The following is a 21807-nucleotide window of genomic DNA, read 5'->3' as shown; positions in this document are numbered from 1 at the left end:
TGTCCACAAACCACCCTCTAGCTACAGAAGGTCCGTGAGCACCCAGGGAGGCTGACAGAGCCCTGTATTCTCACTTGCTGTTAAATTCAAGACGATGCTGTGGGGTGTTTTAGCCTTGGAGGCTCGTTCACTCTCAGGGACACCCTCAATCTGACAGCAGGGCAACAGTTAGTACAATGTGTGACATGCAGACAGCTGCCCATTAGGGACTGGACTGGAAGCATCTGTTCCCTTTACCGAGGCTGCAGAGAGGGAAGTCGCTGTTATAAAGGATCGGCTTCCAGCCGCTACCACCCAGGGCCAGTTTGGGATTAGTGGTGAGGAACTAAAAAGGCCTTAAGTACTTTTACAAGTCCCGGTAACCTGTTCTCCTTAGTTTCGTTACATGATAACACGAGGGTGGAAACGGTCTGTTTCCATCAGGCTTTCCTCTTATGGCTCTTCTTGAATGCCTTTGAAAGTTACAGATACCCATCTTAGAAAAACGTGACACCATTTGCTCATGAAGAGCCACTTCCTAGGGAACACCATCACGTTTAGCTTTCTTAAAAATACATGTGCTTCACGCATTTAATTCGGTGTTCTTCCTTATGACTCCCGTGTTTTTCCCTTAACTTTCATATGTGTGGCTCTATGAGTTTGAACACTTGCTTAGATTCACATAACCGCCACTACAGTCAGGACAATGACAACAGCCTCGAGAATTCCACTGGGCTCAACTTTTGTATTCAAATGCCCTCCTGCCCCCAAACTCTGCCAACACACAGTTTTCTGTTCCTATGGTTTTGCCTTTTCTGGAGCATCAAATAAATGAATTCAGACAGTGTATAATCCTGCGAGCCTGGCTTCTTTCACTTAGCAGAATGCATTTGAGGGTTAGCCATGCTGTTTATGTATCAATAGTTTATCCTTCTTTATTGCATGCAAGATCCACGGTTCATAAAGCCATACATTGAAGGACATTTTGGTCAATTCTAGTGTTTGGCTATTATAAAGAATGCTGCTATCACATTTGTGTACTTTTATTTACGTTTCTCTTGGATAAAGACCTAGGAGTGAGATTTGAGGGTTTTGCTGTAAGTGCAAATTTAGCACTTGGCTGTTAACTGCTTGTTTTTATCCACAGGTAAGCAGATGGATAGATACTGCCTGTGTTTATACATAATTACTCTATAAGCATTTTATTACTAAGTACGTTTGTTCTAAGGATTGCCAGCCACTGAGGACCCAGAGATGAATATACATTGTATAGTCAATCAATGCATAATGCATAAACATAAACAGTATTTTAGTTTTCTAGGGCTGCTGTATGAATGGCTTAAAACAACAAGCAGCGTTCTCTCGTGGTTCAAGAGTCTGAAAGTCCAGAATCAGGGTGTTAGCACTTCCATGTTCCCTCTGAGACTCTGAGTAAAATCCTTGCTGTTCTCTTCCTAGCTTGTGGTGATAGCGTTCCATCTTCGGCTTTTCTTGGCTTACAGTTGTAACACTTTAATCTCTACCTCCCTCCTATGTTCCACTGCTTTCTCAGGACACTAGTCATATTGGATGACGCACCCTACTCCAGTATGATCTTATTGTAACTAATGGCATCTGCAAAGACCCTGTTTCTGGAGGTGAGCAAGTTTGAAGAGACACAATTCATCCTGTCAAAACAAGGACAGGACGTATTTGGTGCTGACATGGGCCATGCACTGTGCTAGGTGTGGAGGACAGAATGAATGGTCAGCAGACTGGGCAAAGCGCTGCCTCTCACAGACTCTATGGCCAAGTGGGAAAGATAGGCTTTTGTACAGTTACTGCAGAGAATCTGTTTATAAAAGTGCGGTCCTTCATAGAAGAAGCAGACAATGCTCTGGGGATAAACATGAGGGGTTCTAACTTGGTCCAGTCTTTAGAGAAGGTTTCTCTGAAGAAGTAACTTTTAAGATTGAACTAGAGGACCAAATGATGCTACGCAGCCAAGGAGGAGGGAGTGTCCCACACAGAAGGGAAAGCATAGGAGGACTGGAAGCTGGAGGGAGTATCATGTTCCTCCAGAGAACCAGCATAAGAGTACGAAGAAGTGCAAGGGGATGCAGACCAGTCGGCAGAGGGTTGATTATGTAGATCCTTGTGGGCCTGGCTTGGATTTTGGACCACATCTGAAGGGCGACATGAAGTCATTGAAGGTTTATTCCAGAGGTTGCAATGATCAGAGGTTCATTTACAAAGAAAGGAAGAATAGATCAGGTGGAGACGAAATACATTTTAAGGGAGATAATGAGCATATTCAACGATTTAAAGGAAGACACGTCAGCGGTGTGAGTTAGAGTGCTGTCAGTGGACACAGAGGGATGAGGCTGTGGCTGAGAAATACGTTGGAGGTTTTCTTAGTAAGAATTAGATCCAGTATGATGATAAGGGACAAAGAACTATCACAGAAAATGTCCGCATTTCTGGGATGAGCTACTGGCAAGCGAAAGTGCCTTTAACTGATTTAAGGACCATCAGTGGACATTCAGATTTGAGGTGTGCGACGCACCAGGCTTCCACGTGTGACCTACCAAGTTCTAAGTATCTAGGAGACAGCTATTCAAACAATTACACGAAGCCAGTAATTGGATATAAACCTCTATAAACATCTAAGCTGAGCCCATGAATTTCGAGTCATCAGCCTATAGATGGTACCTTAACGAGAGAGTGAATAAAATGATCTAGGTGAGGAGTACGCAATTAGAAGAGCTGAAATTGAGCCCCGAGGAACCCCATCATTTAGAGGTCAGGCAAAGAGGAGGTTCTGGGGAGGAAGCTGGCATTTTTGTGGGGAGGTACAATCCCAAAATAGGGCTGGGGTGGGGGACTCTGGTGGCAGAAAATGGATGCTCAGGAACAGAAAAGGCAAAGGGCAGGTCTGGAAGAAAGTTACGTTCAGAACCTATGCGTGAGTTGGTTCACCTGGTTGAAGAAACGGATGTATCAATTGAATCAGTGAAAGGGAAGACTTGGCTCAGACATGAACTTTCTATCTAATCGGTACCTTTTCGAGAAAATCACTTTGGAACAGATTGTTAAATGAACTTCCCTTTAAGGGTAAGGGGTCAGACACGGCAACAGGAGTTAACTCAGATTTTATTTCAATAACGTACACTATTTTAACTGAATAGGACTTGGTCCTATTCTAGATATTCTTTTTAGGAACTCATATCTCACACCTTATTCTTATGCAAATGAGTGGTTTCTAGTTACTCACAGTGAAATGGATATTAAAAATGAAAAGTATAAATATGGCTTTTTAATTTGAAAGTGGATCCTCCTGTCCTACCTGCCCGCCCCCCACCCTGACCCCCTACTGCCCCAATCAGGTCACCTCAGTGAGCAGGACAAACCATCCCTGCTGGAAGCAAAATACGTGATTATTGTTATTTATTTATATATATATATATAAATTTTCAAACAACAATTATATATATATGTGTGTATATATATATATGCCATATATATATATGGGACCCTGGCTGGTTTGGCTCAGTGGATTGAGCGTCGGCCTGCGAGCTAAGTGTCGCTGCTGGTTCGATCTTCCAGTCAGGGCACATCAGAGAAGGAAAACTCTGACTCCAAAAAACCTCCGCTGCCTTGCGGCATACCTCTTCAGGGGAAAGGCTAAGGGAGTAAACCCCGACAGAAAATCCGGAGCCGGAGTCCCTAAGGCGGTTTGACGTTGTAGTCAACACCGGCAACTCCTGCGGCGCACCTGAAGCCAAGCTGTATCGACTCCGTCTTTCCCTTGGACCCTTCAGCTGCGAAGAGAGGGGGGGTCTGCTGCATGGGCAACAGCAGACCCTCCATATCACCCTGCCCAGGCTCTGTAGCTTCAGCTTCACTGGAGAGGACACTCCAGCGTCATCGCAAGATGTCGATTCAACACGGGAGGAGACAGATACCGTGTCACTCCCGAGTCGGACTGCACAGCCATTCTCGGCGGTGCAGATAGACTCTTAAGAAGCTACACCATCGTCTCTCAAGACGGACGGCTGCCGACGACGATATATATATGGCTTTTTGCCTCCTAATTAAACAAACATTGTCTTAAAAGGCAATCTTGAGTGAAACCCAGTTATGGAATCGTTTGTTTGTTTTTAAAAACAAATGTAATCAACTGCCGGTTTAATTTCTAGCTTAACACTCACTTTCTCATGGTCTAAGGTGTGGTTTTCCTATCCCACCAGGCCAGTGCAGGCCACCTTGGAAATCAGTGAAGAGTGGGAATTGTCTCAGTACGCAGCACAGTGACCGGAGACATTAACTACAGTGGCAACCTAATTGTCATGTAATTCCAGTAATATCCGCAGTTAGCACTGAGCCCAGGCCCGGGCTCCCTGCCTGGAGCCTCAGGAAAGCCACGCTGTTACCCTAATGAACCCGCTGCTCTGCTGCTCTAGTTTCAGTCCTTAGTTTTACGACTCAGGATGAGTTCCTTGGTTGTTCCTAAAACTTCTCCAAGAAAAAGAAATGATAATGACTCCGTGTGCCATTATCATATTATTGGGGAAGACTTTATAATAATGTTAGCTCTTACTAGCTATTGCATACGTCATTATGCTGCTTTTGGCATGGCTTATATAATTTAACCTGCTCAACAACTCCATGGGTAGCCACTATTGTTAAACTTCAAGTTTAAATAACTGGATCAAAGTTACACATCTCATACACACTAGTGAGTGGGGGTGGCAGGATTCGGATCTGCCTCTGTCCAACCCCAGAGTCTGCACGATGGTTAATATCCTTTGTTTTTACATTCACCAGAAGTTACACGGTAATTTGCCTTTGCAACAAGAGCATAAATTTCTTCAGGAGTTCTGTTTTTTTGTAAGGTACTTTGCAGTCTCACCAAATAATCATGTTTGTGTGGGGAAGGGGAAAAAATTTAGAGAAGGAAAATGAAAATAAAAATAAGAGAGAGAAGAAAGAGAGAGAGAGAGAGAAACAGAAAGAAAGAAAGAAAGAAAGAAAGAAAGAAAGAAAGAAAGAAAGAAAGAAAGAAAGAAAGAAAGAAAGAAAGAAAGAGAAAGAAAGAAAAGGTGGGGAAGGAAGGAAGGAAGGAGAGAGATGAGGAAGGAAGGGAAGGACGGAGGAGGAAAGAAAAGCAATCGTAGCAAAAAACAGAACATCTGAACCCATGGTGAGAAATCTTTATCAAAGGAAAAAAAGTGTTAGAGTTTAAAAAATTAATTGTGAGATGTGGGCATTTTCATTCATTTTGCCATGAACTTGTATGATTACCAGGAAAATAACTGTAAGATTTCTCTTAAGTGCCTGAGGTCTTAACATCCTGGTTTATAGAAGTTCTAGCATATTCGTCTAGTGTGAGAGGTGGTGTGGCATGCACCATCGAATGCACAGCCCAGATTTGGCTCTTGCTTCCGCCACTTCCGAGCTATGTGATGTAAATCGCTTAAACAGAGCCTCAAACTCAACTTCTGTAGAACAGACACGAGGCCCTACACTCTATATAAAGTTTTTGTGACCATTCCTACATGAGATAGACAATGTGGGCTTTTTCACCCTAGAATACCCCCTGTCCTTCTTTGCTGCCCTCGGGCCACGTGGACTTCCCCAGCAGAGCCACCACTGCCGAGTGTCACTGCCTCACCACTGTGCACTTGGGTGTCAACCCCACGACAACGCGGAGAGGTAAGTGTCATGGTCCCTGCTTTATAGACGTAGAAACAGACCACGTTCACACAGAACACCTAGAGCATAAAACAAAACCAAAAATAACGGCCAGTATTTATTACGCACCTGTATTATGCAGTCTTTTATTTTGTCATCTCGTAGAATGTAACTAACTCATGGTGTGATTGTTTTTCCCATTTTACAAAAGTAAAGAATGGGTATTCGAAAAATAATAAACTTGTCCAGGGGCAAAGCTGGCAAGAGATAAAGCAGGGAATTGAATCCAAGGCTTTTTTTACTACATATTTCATACTCTTGTTCAGTAGGGAATGTCCTCTCTCAGACCCAAACGAGGCCAGTGACTTGAGAAAGCTGGTGTCAGGGACACAGTTAGAATTGTAGTTCAAGTTTTCCACGGATGTTTTTTCTACATCTCTGACCATTTCTAAGTCTATATTTTCAGGACATTAATTAGTAATGATATGAGTTACTTATTGCTACATAACAAATTATTTCCTGAACACAGAAGCTTAACACAAAATAATCGTCTATCATCTCAAAGTTTCTGTGGGTTGGGAACTTGGAAATGGCCCATGAGGTTGCAGTCATGGGTTGGCCGGAGCTTCAGGCCTTCGATTACTTGGCTGTTTCTGGAAATCTGCTTCCAAGGAAACTCACTGGCATGGATAACCGGTCGGTGCTGGCCGTTGGCAGGTGGCCCCAGTTTCCCCCCATGTGAGTTATCCCACAGGCTGCTTGGGAGTCCTTTGACTAAAACAACTGTCTTTCCGCAGAGTGAGCATCTTTCTGCTACACCCCCAGGCTCCCCCACACACTTTCCTTATCTGTGATAACTTAACAGATACGCAAACAGGAAGTAAATGGTGCTTACTAATCCTCTCTCATGACCTGGCTGGCCAAAGAAGGGAGAGCAGGTGAACAGGAGTAGCTCAAAGCATAACTGGGCTTACTAACAGCACCTCAGAGCTCTACACTTGACATCGTGCTCTTATTTATGAGATTTCAGTTGATCCACCTGAGACTCCAGTGAAATGGAGAACACATTGTATCTTTACACCCATTTTAGGGACACGGTTAATAAAGTTGGAAGGAAGAGAAGCAACTTAGATCCAGTACCAGACCGTTGAGTGGTTGCACCCATTTTGACAAAAGTCCCCAGCCTCCAAGGCCACGTGTCTGTTCTCACTCGGGTAGAGTTTTAGGTCTTTCATTGAAGAGATCGCTCTCCATATAAAAGCCTATGTGGCGTTACACACGAAAACTTGAGACGGCTCTGGTGCCTACTGCTCCAGGGTGGATCCATCTGATTCCTAAAGGGGCTCACAGACCCCGCTCGATACCACCTCGCTCTGCCATGCTCAAGAAACTGCTCCGGCAGAAGCCCTGGCATCTTCCAGCATGATCTGAAGGAACTCGGCGGCTCAGAATGAAAAGCACAAGGCCTCCATCCATCACTCATGAAAGGCAGGAAAACCATTGGCTGGGTGTCCGGAGCAGTGTGGGCTCCACCGCAGCGCGATACTTGACGGTATTGCTAATAGAAGAAGGGGCGAGTGAATGTCCTACTGTGTATAATATCAACGGCCTGAGTTTTGATAGATAAATGTCGTTTTTCTGAAGCTTATGGATTAGCCATCAGGGAAGGCCTCCACCTTGTCTGCAGAAAGGTTTCCAAGGCTACCATGGACAGCCGGGCATGAAGATAAGTACAGCAAACACCTGTGCTCAAGGGAAGATGAGCAGTTGATCATTAGCGCTGGGGTCAGGAGAGACCTTCAGTTCACAGGATGAAGAATGAGGCTCTGTAGTGTTTATGGCTTCCCTGTGCCAGGGACTTTCTATCTGTTAGCGCAGGCAAGGCCTCATTGATCTTTCTCCAGCAGTTATTTAGTCCTTCTTTTTAGGAGGAGGAAGATGAAGGGGCCAGGCACTTTGTCATTTCCCAATACATCTGGGCAGTGTAGCGCTTTCTAAATAAGAAAACCAATAGTGATTTTCTTCTGTGCCGCCCACTACATCTTGCTATCCTTGGAATGGTAAGGGCTGCCCTCTGGGGACAGAGACTGGGCAGGGATCTGGAAAGGTATCTGAGGTGTGTGCTTCCTCTTTTCTCTTCATTTCCTACGGGGTCTGTACTCTTCTACGGGAGCTCCTTACAGCTCCTCAGAACAGAACGCACCCCTTCATTTCCATGGCAATTCCCTCACTTTCTGAGTATGTTTCTCCCTCTTCTTTCTCTGGCCAACTGCTTTAAGGTAGGGAGGCACATCTTTGTAACAAAACAATTAAAGCATTAAGTGCTGTTGGCATTAGAAAGGCCCATGTTCTATTCCCAGTTCTATTGCTTCTTGGATGTGTGACTTGGGGACAGGTTCATAACCACCTTGTACCTCAGCATCCCTCCCTCCCCATAAAAATAGTAATAACAGTGATTTTATCCTCAGATTTCTATGAGATAAGATAATGCATGTAATGAACTTAGTACATAGTAAGTACTCAGTAAGTCAGTGAAGAGTAGTAGTTATTGATTGCCATTTAAATATAATTAATGATAATAACTATACTAACAATTCAAAGCTTCTATCTTTCTCCACAGGGTATCTTCCCTTATTCAACAGTAACCTTATTTAAATATCTTTCTCTGGACCTGGCTGGGAGCTTGTTCTTACCTTCCTCATAGAATTTTGATGGTAAATTCTTACCTCTTTCCTTTCCTTTAGATTTTAAATATCTGGAATCAAGGCTTATGCTTATGCTCAGAATTTTATGTTCTTAGCACCTAACAGAGTGCCTGCAACAGGGTGAACACTCAATAAATGTTTAGTGACACTTTTTTTGTGCTTTGTCCAAACACATTGATCATTTCAATAAGTACTTAATAACCTGCCTCTGCTTCAAACACAGAGGGGCTGCAGATGCAGGTATGGCTTACACAGGGACTCGAGAATTCGTTGTCTGGATGGAGAAATGTATCTGTAAACGGACAGCTTCAATAGAATGTAGTGATTCTCTGAAACACTGATGCCCAGGGGACTATGGGAACACAAAGAGAACGTCACTGCAGCCCAGAGTGAGGAGGTGGGAGGAAAGTATTAAGAAGGCCCTCCAGTGGAGGTGACCCCCCATGAGGCCTTGGAGGTTAAGCAGTGTTTTAGGCAGGCAGAGAAAATAGCGAGAGGGCTGAGTGTTACAGACAGAGAGCGGCCTCAGCAAAGGAAACAGAACTAGAAAATGACGTAGCTTATTTAGGGCATATTCTAAAGTTCAATCTCCCCGATCATAAACATCAAGGCAGCGGTAGAGGGTGAGCCTAGAGGTTGGGCAGAGGTCAAACCATGATGGCAAAAATGACAAAAGCCTGAGAGCAGTACAATGAGATGCGTTTTTAAAACAACGCAGCCTGCAGTCTTGACCAAGTATTCACCGTAAGAGGATGATCTCTACAGGAAACCCCTCCCCCTAAAGCAGCCGGGGGGGCAATGGAAGTTTCGGTATTCAAAGTGCACACAGCTCCCATCACGAAACACCACACAGCAGAGGAAATAACAAAGTGCATGGGCAGTAAATTGCCTCGGTAGGCAGAGAAAATGGAGCATGAAGTTGGAATCGTTGCTAACCTGTCACAAAGTACATGACTGGGAAGAAAACTTCGCTACGGTGAGGTTACAGGAGAATGTCAGCACAGAGTGATGAAAATGAGGCTAGCGTGGTCACACGTCGTGTCACCACCAACCCATAATTAAGGCAGCGTGAACTCCACAGTCCTCTTTGTTTAATGCGCGGCATTCATTTATAATTAGAGACGTGCACTGAATCCTCAGACCTAATTGCTATGACGGATAGACCCACGGTAAGATTTTCTTCCGCCGTGCCTCTCCCTAATGCACCCATTGATGAGCCTATTAATGAGGATTACAAAACAGGTTTCAAATTTATTGTTTCTCTGTTTGAACCGGCATAGTTTTAAAATTCTGATCTGTAGCATTAATAAATATGTATTCATTTTCAGGATGTTTTCTGGGCAGTGCTCTAATGCCAAAAGATCTTTGAAAGAATATAGGCAACATTAGAGTCACATAGTACACCTGATTTGCTTGTTATTCTCCTCATTTCAAAATTCAGCTAACATAGGGAAAGTGACTACGGTACACTGCACATACTTTAACTCGATTTGGTAACACGGTACAGTTGTGACTTAGATTTTCTTGTTCCCAAGAACCATGAGGTGCAGGGAAGTTAAGTGGCCCGTGCCACTAAGCCAGTAACGGGTAGAGAGGTAATTGGATTTCGTTTTCTTTGATTCCAACAGCTGCGCTTTACCAATGTATGTAGAGCATTTGGTGTTACTCTGGCAGATCCAGGAGGCAAATCTGGGACAAGACAGACTTGGAAGAAGTCAGTCCCTTTCTGTGACGAGCTGTCCCCAGCCACAGCTCCCACACGAGTGGTTTTGAGACAGCCTCCCGTTACCATGTTAGTCTGGATATAGGCCAGACTCCATGGTTGAGAACTGCTGGTCTACCTAAGCCATCAGCATCTCTCCCCCAGAGCAGTGCAAACGCATGAAATCAGTCACCTGCACTCACGTGTAGTTCCCCACCACAATCTAAGCTTTCTACAGAAGCCACAGCGAACTCCTTAAACTATGAGACAGATCTACCAAACGGTCCTCATCATCCTTGTTTTTAAACAGTTATTTGCTTGTAGCTCTTAATGTAAAACTAAGATTCTTAATTAGAAGGATCCACAAGGCCCTGCTGTGATCTGGCAGCTACCCCCTCTTCGTGTTTGTGCAGCCACGCAACGGTTTTCTTTCCACTTCACGGATGTACTTTGTTCCTCCTGCGGGAAGGTCCTCGCACACACAGCGCTCTCTGTCTGCAAAGTTAAATCCTCCTCGACAGTCAGCCTAAGTTAATGTGTGTCCCCCGTCCATCAGCTTCTTCCTCACCTGTCAGTCCAGGTCACCTCCTCTGATATTTGCTTCCATTGACTCTGTCCCTTTCCTTCCCTGTATGCAGTTCAGGTTGCATTATAGTCTAACAGCATATAACGTGACGGATGCGGCTCTCCAGTCAGACGCTAAGTCCATGTAACGAGAAACTTTCTATCTGGTTTACATTACATCTCAGGCCTATAGAGAATCTGGCAGATATTTCTGAATAAATGAGTGAACTTTAATATCAGAAATCTATTCCTAGAAAAACAGTTGTAGCAAAAGACCAAGTTCTTTGGAATTGTATCTTAGTTGAATCTCTTCCGGCACTAACTAGCTGGGTGTACTTGGATGCCAGTATTTGCAGATTTACTTCATTCTACCAATGTTATTTGAGTTACAACTTTTTGCAGGTCCTAGACCAAGTAGTAGAGATATGACAATAAGCCAGAGAAATGTAGTCCCTGACTCACGGTATTTACATAGTGAGGATTTCAGGGTTTTCTTCTTTGCTTTAAATTGAGATTTCTATTGAGAAAAACTATAGATTCACATGCAGTTGTAAAATAAAACAAAACATAATAATACAAAGAGATTCTATATAAACTTTGCCTGGTTTCTCCTAACAGGAACATTTTACAAATCTATAGTATACTATCACAGCTAGGATAGTGACACTGATACTTGGTTGTAGATTTTAAACAAATAATTACAAGTGGAATAAGCATTAGGAAAAGAAAAGTTCAGAAATTGAAAGGATTCCTAAATAGCAGGAACAGAGAGAATAAAGTGGTGGGAGGCAAATTAATGAGTCTGTAGAGCTAGATGCATGCTCGTTCATGGGGGATCTTGTAAACAATCTAAAGGATCTGGGACTACATCCACTATGCAGTGGAGAGCCACTACTGATTTTAACCAAAGAAGAGAGACGCATGCAGAAGGATGAACATGGTAGAACTTCATGAGCAGCACAGTAGAACATCCCTCATCTGATTTCAAAGAATACAAATCTCTTTATCTGTCTCATAGAATAACAATCTCTTTATAGAGGAAGTCATGTCCAACAGAAAACACGAAGCTCTGACAATCTAGCTTCAACCTACACTTACTTAAACCCTTTAGGAGCATATTAAGTACATTGCCAGTTATTTTCTATCATCCACTAATTTTGAGCCCAACCCCGTGAGCCATATAAAGAAAATCGTTCTGTCTCTCCTAGGACAGAAGGCAGGAATTCCAATTTAGAACGTCCTCTTGAAAAAAGGGTAAGAAACTAGAGTGAAATATTTGTTCCTATGCTCCCTAACCTCTGTCTTTGGTAGAAAAATTTGAGGAACGGGAACCTTTGGGAGAACTGGATTATGGTGATAGCTGAATATCTCATTAAACATTCTAAAAATCATTGTTATACACTTCTAATTAGTACATTATGGTACGTAAGCTCTCCTCAATACATTTGTTAAAAATTGATCTCTTGTAAAAAAGAATACAGAATAGAAAACCAAGAGGTCCCTTTTTGATGAGACACTCATTTGTTTTGCATTCCTTACATGAAATGGCAACATTGCTCCTGCTCTCCTTGAGGTAAAATCGGTCCATTTTTTCTATGTGGACCAATGCGTTTGTTGCCACTATTCCATAGGACACGGCTAACTTGTCTGAACTGCTTTTCCTGGTCAATTTCTGGAACATAGATTTTCTGTTGTTTGTCCATTGACTTTTTAATTCTTAAGTTCTTGACAACGGGAAGTCAATATGTGCTAACAGTCTCAAAATACCAGATGAGACCAACAGAAACTCTTTGCTTGCTGGGTTTGAGTGAAATCTGACAGAGGGGGATGTACCATCAGCATCGTTGTCAAACGACAGAACTCGCTGATCTTCATTGAATTTTCTCACCAAAGTCGTTAAGGCAGATGCCGTGTGGCCTCTGCTTCCTTTTCTCAGGCAGAGATGGTATCTCATTATATTCCCAAAGCAGGGTCTCCTTGGGAGCCATACTCTGCCTACTACGGAATTCTTCTTGCAGAGAAACAGAGAAGGGCTGGAACACAGGAGGCTGATTAAACCTCGGCGTTGGCAATTCCCTGAGAAAACTCCTGTCAGACAGAGTTGTCTTTTCTTCACGTGTTACAAACGAAGCCTTTTGGGTGAGTACTATAGTTTATCTAGTTCTTGGACTTCTAGAATCATTTGTCTCTCTGTGTGTAGGCTAAGGTACGGGTATGACTATAACCAACTGGGTGAGAGAGAAGATAGTGTCATAACGAGTATGAGACTGACGGCTGCACTAGAGATTCATGTCGTAGAATAAGGTCACAGAGGAGACTAAGAGGCCCGGAACTGGCTCCGTCAAGTTTTAGAGTTAGATTTTCACTGGTCAGTAACGAGAGGTGATTTGATCTGAAGGTCTATGATTTTTACCACCCAGGTTCACATATCCTCAATTATCCCTCAAGAACAAATTATTGGCAAAAGAAATAATTTACCCTCTAATCTTCTTTTAAACATTTTATAAACATTTAATCAATGCAATATATATACATGAGTAAAAATACTAAAAATAAAAATAGAACGGAGAACATATTATGAAATGCAAATGTCTTTGTCCTGTCCCAATCTACCATCTAGATATATGTATTCCCCAGAGGGAACCAATTTTAATTTTAAAATATTTTTTAATCCTCATTTGAGGACATTTTTCACTGCTTTGAGAGAGAGTAGAAGGGAGGAAAGAGGAAAATAATCAGTTGCCTCCTGTATGCTCCCTGACCAAAGATCCAACCCACGGCTTAGGCATGTGCCCTGACTGGGAATCAAACCTGCAACCTTTCCATGTGCAGGATGACACTCCAATCTACTGAGCCACACTGGCAAGGGCTCATTTCAATTTTTTTAAAATTCTTGCTTCTATTTATCATTTGGAAGTTTCTTTTCAAACCTCCAAGTAAGACACTTTCATCAGGTGAAGGCTAATTTCTTTCTGTGATAATGGCACAGCCAAATGCCCAGAATCCTTCCTAAATGCCCCAGAAAGCCATCTTCCGCTGGTCTCTGTCATTATCTTCCAACAGCTTTTACACATATTTACAAAACATGATTTCTATGAAATGAATGAGTCTTCTAATTTTTTCTCCCAAACACAAAACCACAAAAGAAACCATGTTCCATTGTAGGATGGCTTTCTTTTGAAAAGTTTCAGAGAAATTGCAGTCTTTTCATAGTTATGTATGTTTTAGGAACTATGTGCAAAAATGTGCAAATATGTGTCCAGAAAAACATGCAATCAACTTTGAGGCAAATATTAAAGAGGAACTTTATTCTTGCAGTTGTACCTTCCTAACATTGTGCTTCAATGTGCTTTTATTTACAATTTCAATATCTGCATTTCTCTTTTGAGTGACAGTAAAATTTTTACAATTTTAATGAATAGTTATTAAGCACTTATGTATGCTAGTTTTTTCTAAGCAAAGCTTATAGCTAAGAAGGATCAGAAAAATCCTTGACCTTGGATGGTCTACTCTCACCACCCAGAGATGTCATGGTATAGTAGGAAACACACAAATAAAACCTTTGGGACTCTCTTGACTCCCAGCATCTTCACCCAATTCCAGACCAGCCATCCACCACTGGGTTCCTACAGGTTAAGGAGTTACTCTCTGTGTGTTTTTAATCCGCTGAGTGGACGAATCATTATGACTATCCCCTACTTTCAGGTAAGCAGCCCACAAACAGGAAATAAAATAATATCTAAAGTAGGTCCTAGGTTGTCTTAGAAAGAATGGGAATTTTTTAAAAAGGAATCTGAGACAAACGGGTTTGTTAAAAAGCTGAAATATATATGAGGACTGAGGACATTGATTTTAATGCCAACTGGCACTAATGGACCTTACGGATATTAAAAGCTGTAACTGAAGGAGGCTTATAGGGTGCGGAGCTGCTTACAAACCACCTCTTATACAGACACGGCATTGCTACTGCGCAGCGTGGTACGGAGAAGTCCAGTTTTGGCGTGGATATGGTGCTACTCAAGGCAGACTGCATTTGGCAAGAGGGGCTTTCTTCTTTCTACTCTAAAGGACATTTTGAGGAGATTATATAATTTGGCAACCCAAGCCTGTATATGTGCCAGCTCCTTCAATACTGTTGCTTGCTCCGTGCCAATCATTATAGTTAATGACTCATGTAGTTGAATCATGCCTGCCCTAACTGGTGTATCTTGATAACGGAAGAAACCATGGACTGGAAAACCTTTGCTTTCCTGGAACGCTGAACAGGTGAGGCTGGGGTAACAGCAATCTAGACGGTCTGTTTTCTAGGCAGAATACTCTTTTCTTACTGAATGAGTGTCTTATTTTATAGAAGTCCAGGGACGCTAAGCAATAGTCCCAAGCCCCCCCAGGAAGGCAGAAACCTAGGACTTGATGCTAGGTGGCCATAACTTCATGAAGTCTCCTATGAGCTCACATACCAAAAGAAAAATAAAGGAAGATCCATTCGCCAGTTATCACCTTTTACTCCTGATGAGCCTTCTTTTTCGGAGGCACTAAAGTATTTATAAAGTCACTTTTCATGATCGGTGCTCATTTATTGTTGCCACACTGAACCCCCCACCCTGACATATGCTACGAGAGCAAATCTGGGGAAGCGAGCCAGTGACGTGAAGAAACGGTACTATCGGTTTTTCAGAAACAGGAAAGTGCAAATCCTTCACTTCCACTCTCTCCTCTTTTTGGTTTTCAGTTACTATCAGAGAAACGCCCCATCAGAGCTCGAGACTCAGACTGGTGATTGCACAGTTCCATGCGTGCTCTGCTGTTTCTTGATTATAATTCAGTCACTTCCACAAATCTGAGTAAAGGCAGGAAATCAACCATTTGTGATGAATAATTCCTGCAAATTGGAGGCAAGGCTACATTTTACAAATGCAGATTTGTTAACAGTTCAGATTCTCCAGAAGAGGCCTATAGGTAGGTATGTTACGTGATTTCGCCCAAGAACACATTCATTACATAGGGTTAGGGTGAGCGCATGTCCCGGTTTGTGTGGAAGAGTCTTAGTTCCCATCTGTTGGCTTGCTGTCCTGGGCAAAAATATCTTGGTTTGAAAGACAAATGATATGACCATCCTGTGCAAACTACACATGAGGCAGAGCAGCACTTTAGAATTCGCTGAGGTCTTAGAGTCAGACAGTCTGACTTGTGTTACCTTGATACAAGCTTTTTATTTTTTAACTTCTCTGGAATTCTGCTTCCTCATAGTAAAATGTGAAAAAAACATAGCTCTGACTTCCTACCTTAAGACATTTGTGATGATTAACTAAGTCCTGCAGGCACAACATCTGATATATTACCTGGTTTGAATGGTTTTCAGTAAAAAAAAAAAAAGATGTACACATAAAAGTCCATTGAAAACAAAATCAAACAAAACCAACAAAAAATAAACCCTATACCCTCTTCTTGGGGATTTGCTTTAGGAAAGAAATTCTATTTACATTTCAAATACGCACAATCTGCAACCCGCCCCCAAAAAGCACAATGTGAAATTTGTAATAGTAGTTAGTTTTATAAGTAGAGGAGGATACATATATAAAATTAAATGCTGGGTAATGGTCAGGGTATTTTTGGCCAACCAGTGCAAAGGGACTGGTTCCCTGGAAACCACCGCCTGCTAATTCTGCGCCCGAATGGTCCCAGCTCTGCTATTCATTTCTTTCTCCCAGTTTTCTCGGGGCCCGGGAGGAGCCAGAGCATGACTGCTTCTCCACACTCCCTGTGCCAGCCAGCGCTGGGTGCATGAGCTGCTGCAATTAGAAAGGTGTCCAACCCTCTGTGACAGCTTTGAGCCACCCCCAGGGAGCAGGATGTGTACTCTCGTGGCTTTGGTTTTCTCATGTAACAATAAACAACACTCAGCGTCATCGAGGGAGACTTGCAGAGATCTATTGGGCTCAGAACCCAAATCCCACCAGCTCTTAGAGATCCCCCTTCCTCGGTAACTTCTCTTTTTCTCCTGAGAAGCTAATAGCTTATCACTGTTTTTTATCCAAATTCAACCTTTCAATTACTGCCTGCAATACAAACAACGGTATATGAGCTTGTTTCTAATCTGAAGACCCATATATGTATTTAAGTATCAAACACCCATGATACCATTTTTTTTCTGTTAAGTTAAACATAGAATGCCACTTGAAAGATACTTCAATGATAAGTATTATATAATCTTCCAAGCATACTTTATCTAGATAAATAGCATTTCTGGGGTGTAAGCCTATTGTAATTTTTTTATGTATATATTTTGAAGAGTCTTCTATATGACTGCAGCTGTGACATACAAAAAAAGCTATATATCAGTTAAAAGAATTTTAAACAAACATATAGACTCTTAAGAAGCTACACCATCATCTCTCGAGACGGACGGCTGCCAACGACGAAACAAACATATTGGTTACTCTATTTTCGGGTTAATGTATTTGAAGTATAACTTATATTCATTTTTAGATAAGATCAACCATCCTTCTAAAGATATGGAACTCCCATTTGAAAGAAAGTATGATTATTGATACACAACACATATGTATTTGGGCATGCAGCTACACATATGTGTGTACAGATAAATATACATACACCGACAGCACATACCCAAATTGAACCGCTCCCCGCTTCCAGTCCACAAATCACCCTGTAATTGCCAACCAGCTTCCCGCAACTTCTGCATCCTCTCCAGCGATATACCTAGACTCACATTATAAAATCCTGAAAAGGAAACTGAGAGGAAGAAGAACTGAGTCTCCCAGCCTACAAGCATATAAAAAGCTGCAGAAAGGGTACAGGGGTAGATGGGAGCAACTCTGTCATGCAATCATTCAAACAAAATGACTGCCACTCCTTGGGTACTGTGTTTTCCCACAACTCCACAGGCCAGACCATCATCAAATGTCACTTCCCCTTGCAAACTAATACGCTAAGACCTGGTCAAAGTTGCCATCATTCCATGTTTCTTCATTTGCTGCCTTGCTTCTGTTCTTAACCCTCCATAGGCTACTTCCAGCAGGACACACAGAGTGACCCTTTCAAAACAGAACGTCAAATACGTGTCCATAGCTCCCTGTTATACTGCATGGGAGGCCTCCAAGTAAGATTACTGGATTTAGCAAGTAAAAATACAGAATGCAGAGTTAAAAACACAATGCTTGTACTGAACTTCAGCAAAACTCGCCTCCCTGTTGTTCCGGCATGTCCACGGTACTCCACACGTGTCCACTGCCTGGGATGGAGGAGGTCTGGGTTGAGGGACAAGCACAAGTATCTCCTTATCAGAAAAGCCTTTTCTGACAGGTGATAATTAAAAAAAAAAAAAAAACAACACATCAGAATCTCTCCTTCAATTAAAATGTATAGAGGAGGGTAAAGGGGGAGTAAGTGGTGATAGAAGGAGACTCAACTTGGAGTGGTGAACACACAATACAATATACAGAGGATATGTTGTGGAACTGTACACCTGAAATCTATACAATTTTATTAACCAATGTCACCCCAATAAGTTCAATTAAAATAAAATGTCTAGCTTCTGTCGGACAGAGAACTTGATTTCTTACTGCCATGCCACTAGAATATTATACCTAGAATATTTTTTGCCCAATAGGTGCCCAATAACAATTTAATGAACAAAATGTTCTTCAGAGTCTCAAGTATTGTATAAACAATGGGAGCACAGCTGGCCCTGCATGTCCATGGGTTCTATATCTGTGGACATGGAGGGCCACCTAAGAAACCTGAACACTCACAAATCTGGGGGCCTGGAGCCAGTCCCTTGAGGACACCAAGAGACAACTCTATTCAAAGTTTGAGTGCCATGTCCAGGGTTGCATTGCTAGGAAATGGCTATCAGATTCGGCCTCTTGAGCACTATCCATTTCGTCACGTTCTAAGTGGGAAATAATGGTGTCTTTCCTCTCCTGTCTAGATCTTTGCTGTTTATTATGTATGAAACAACTGTTACTTCTCTGTGATAAACAACACATGAACTGAATTTTCTGTCTTTACTCTTTGTATATAATGCTGTTGACTTTAAAGCCTTCCATGTTTTAATAATTCAAGTGGATTAGAAAACAAGAAAGTGGTGATGATGGTTATTGTTTAGGATAACACTGACAATTCTAAAATCCAATCCTCATGATTTACACCATCTAACGCAATAACGATTCTCCTACATACCACTCCCCTGCCCACCCCTCCGCCACCAGCCTGCCAGAAACTCATCAGAATGGGAATGAGAGGAAAAGGAGGAACAAATTAGCATAATTCTGTAAACCTAATTACAGAAAGCATGCTTTTAAACCAATTTCTGAAATAAATGTCATTTCAAAATATTCTGGTACTAAAGCAAAAGTTAGATTGTTCACTCACCAAAGGAGAAAACTTAACTCACTTTCGCATCTGTGTGGTTTACCTGTAACCTAGAACTCTGCGATCAGTTAGCTACGTCCCTGTACAGTCACCCCATAAAGGGGCTTAACGGGTGCCAAGGACGCCTTTTCTACCTGAACATCTCCCAGAGAGAGAAGGGATGGAGAGTCCTCCTTAAAGGCGTAAATGTGGCTAACACATAATGTTCTTTTTTTATGAATCCTTTTCTGAATAGCAATGATAGAAGAAAGAGAAAATAATTTCTAGTTTCCACTTAACTGGAAAAACACTGTGGAATTAAGATTTTCTTACTCACTGAAGGAAAACATGGAATAAGGATCAGGTTGTCTGCTCTCCATCCACGACTGCATTCATTGGAGAGCTATGATTCAAGCAAGGTACTGGGCAAAGAACAATGCTCCCAAGGAACTAAACACAAATATATTAAAATTCGACCTAATTACATCCTGAAGAAAATAAATATACTTTAGTTACCTAGACTTATTTACGTGCAAGAAGTAAGTTTAATGGGAGAAGTGAATATAGCCATCTCTTAGAGATGCTATCGGTGCCCCTAGAGAAACACTTTGACTGAGTAATATACCTATCATACAGGATTGTTTTAAGACATGCAAATGGTAATACACATGAAGAATTTTGTGTGGTGCTTGACATCTAGCTCACACTTAATAATTACTGTAGTAGTTATTTCTATGTCTGACTATGATGTGACGTTTGCAATCCAGGGTGTTCAGATACGCCATTTCTTGTGCAGGCTCAAGGTCTTCCGTAAGTTCTCACTGGGAACTCATTCCCATCTAGCTGCAGCTTCTGGCCCCAACCATGTGTGGATTGTAGAAAAGCCGTATTTTGTTATGAGAGGCAAAGATGCATGGGACTTCAGCAGTTCTCACGAGAGCCCGCACCATCTCTCATTTCCCAGCTCAGATCATTTGGGGATATATTTGTCCTTTTAAAAAGCTCTCATTAGTAAATTCAGTTTTCTGGAAACACAGCATTTATATTATATTATATTATATTTATATTATATTAGGTGTTATAAATAATCTAGAGATGATTTAAAATATGTCAGAGGATTGCACAGGTTACATGCAATGCAGTGCCCTCTTATGTCAGGAGCTTGAGCATCGGTGGACTATGGTATCCATGGGGGGGGTCCTGGGACCAATCCACCTTGGATTCCAAGGGATTACTGAACATTAGAATCCCAGTCAGGCCAGCTAGTTTGGCTCAGTATTTTTTATACCTTTACTTAAAACCAAAATATTGTATAAAGTGTTTTCAAGATGAACAGGCTATTGAGTATTGTATCAGAACAGAGTTACCTTTGTTCACAATTCCAATATCTAAGAGTGCCTATCACATAAAAAATGATTTTGCAAAGAAATGTGTTGGTCTACTGGTGGTCAGGGGACCAGCCATTCATTCATCTTCACATCGGCAATGTCCTGCCAGCGGTGCCAGATCTATTCCCATGGCCAATCCATGTCCATTTGCTTCTTTGCCCCCTTCAATCCTCCACCCAGGGTAGCCAGTCTTCATAAAGCACATCAATAGTCTTCTTCGCTTCTTGTTAAGTTTGGCTAATGAGGTTCCCCATCAGGGACCAAAGGATGTTAGCAGGGCAATGAGGTCATGTTATTTATGGTCCAGCAGCTACCCTATCAGTTTGCTTTGAGTTGACTGTGTCATAGGTCGACTGGGGTTACTACTTTCCAAGGGGCATCCTATACAGCAGGATTTTTTCAAACATTAACATGTCTACAGATCACCTTGGAAGCTTATGAGAACGCAGTTCTAATTCTCATGCCTATGGTTAAACCTGAGATTTTTTCTTTCTATTTAGCTTCAAGGTGATACCAATATTGCAATTCTGTGAACCGCATTTTGACTAGTGAGATGTTCTATGACTACTTCTTCCTGATTTCTGATGTTGCCACATGCCTTCTGGCCCGGGAATGGGAGCATCACTGCTTCTACTAATTTGACGGTTTTCAGCATCCCGTGCGGTCTTCTACATCAGTCAGACCCTTTTAAATATTCCCTGTGTTGGAAACGCAACCTTCCTGAATTAGCTGGTAGAGGCCTTGTGATACACATGTGCTTAACATACAGTAAGAATTTCAGTCAATATTCATGGTATCAACCTCTGAATAGTTCTATTAGACTGTGAAGATGGAAGGTCTTTTTTCATATATTCTGCCATATTTGTATCAAACATCCATAATGCCTAATTTAAAAGCATAAAAAGCAACTTGATATTTATTAGTTAGAAAGCAGTGGAGACGTCATTTAAAAATGATGTTCCACATAAAGGCACAGAAACCTAGTGTCATGGTAAAGGAGGCAGTTACATATTGAAGCCACATAATTTAGAAAGAATTTGACATTTTCCTTAGGCATGTTACCCAAGCAGTAGCAAACCACACCAGTTGGCATCAGAACAGTAGTTTGGAACATAATATGACATTCCAGAAAGTAGTCATCATAAAACTTCTATCCAATATTCAAAAATGGCTGAACTGTAGCATATGCTATCTAAGGGGAATTACTACTTTTCCTTCTGAGTATGTATCTAATTAACATTAACATTTATGAAATTTGGAAATGCTAAGAATATGTATTTATTTTTAAAAAGCTTAGGTATCTAAATTAGTCTCATCTACTAGTGAGTGTCCACTGATGACTTGGATATGGAAAGTGATCATGGAAATAGACAAGGTCATGTGCCCATGGATGTTTCTCTTTTGCTTTAAATTGGGTTCC

The sequence above is a fragment of the Furipterus horrens genome, unplaced genomic scaffold (assembly GCF_987537825.1).
Source record: "Furipterus horrens unplaced genomic scaffold, mFurHor1.1.pri manual_scaffold_13, whole genome shotgun sequence".
NCBI classification, from domain to species: Eukaryota; Metazoa; Chordata; class Mammalia; order Chiroptera; family Furipteridae; genus Furipterus; species Furipterus horrens.
This window is presented reverse-complemented; position numbering follows the sequence as displayed.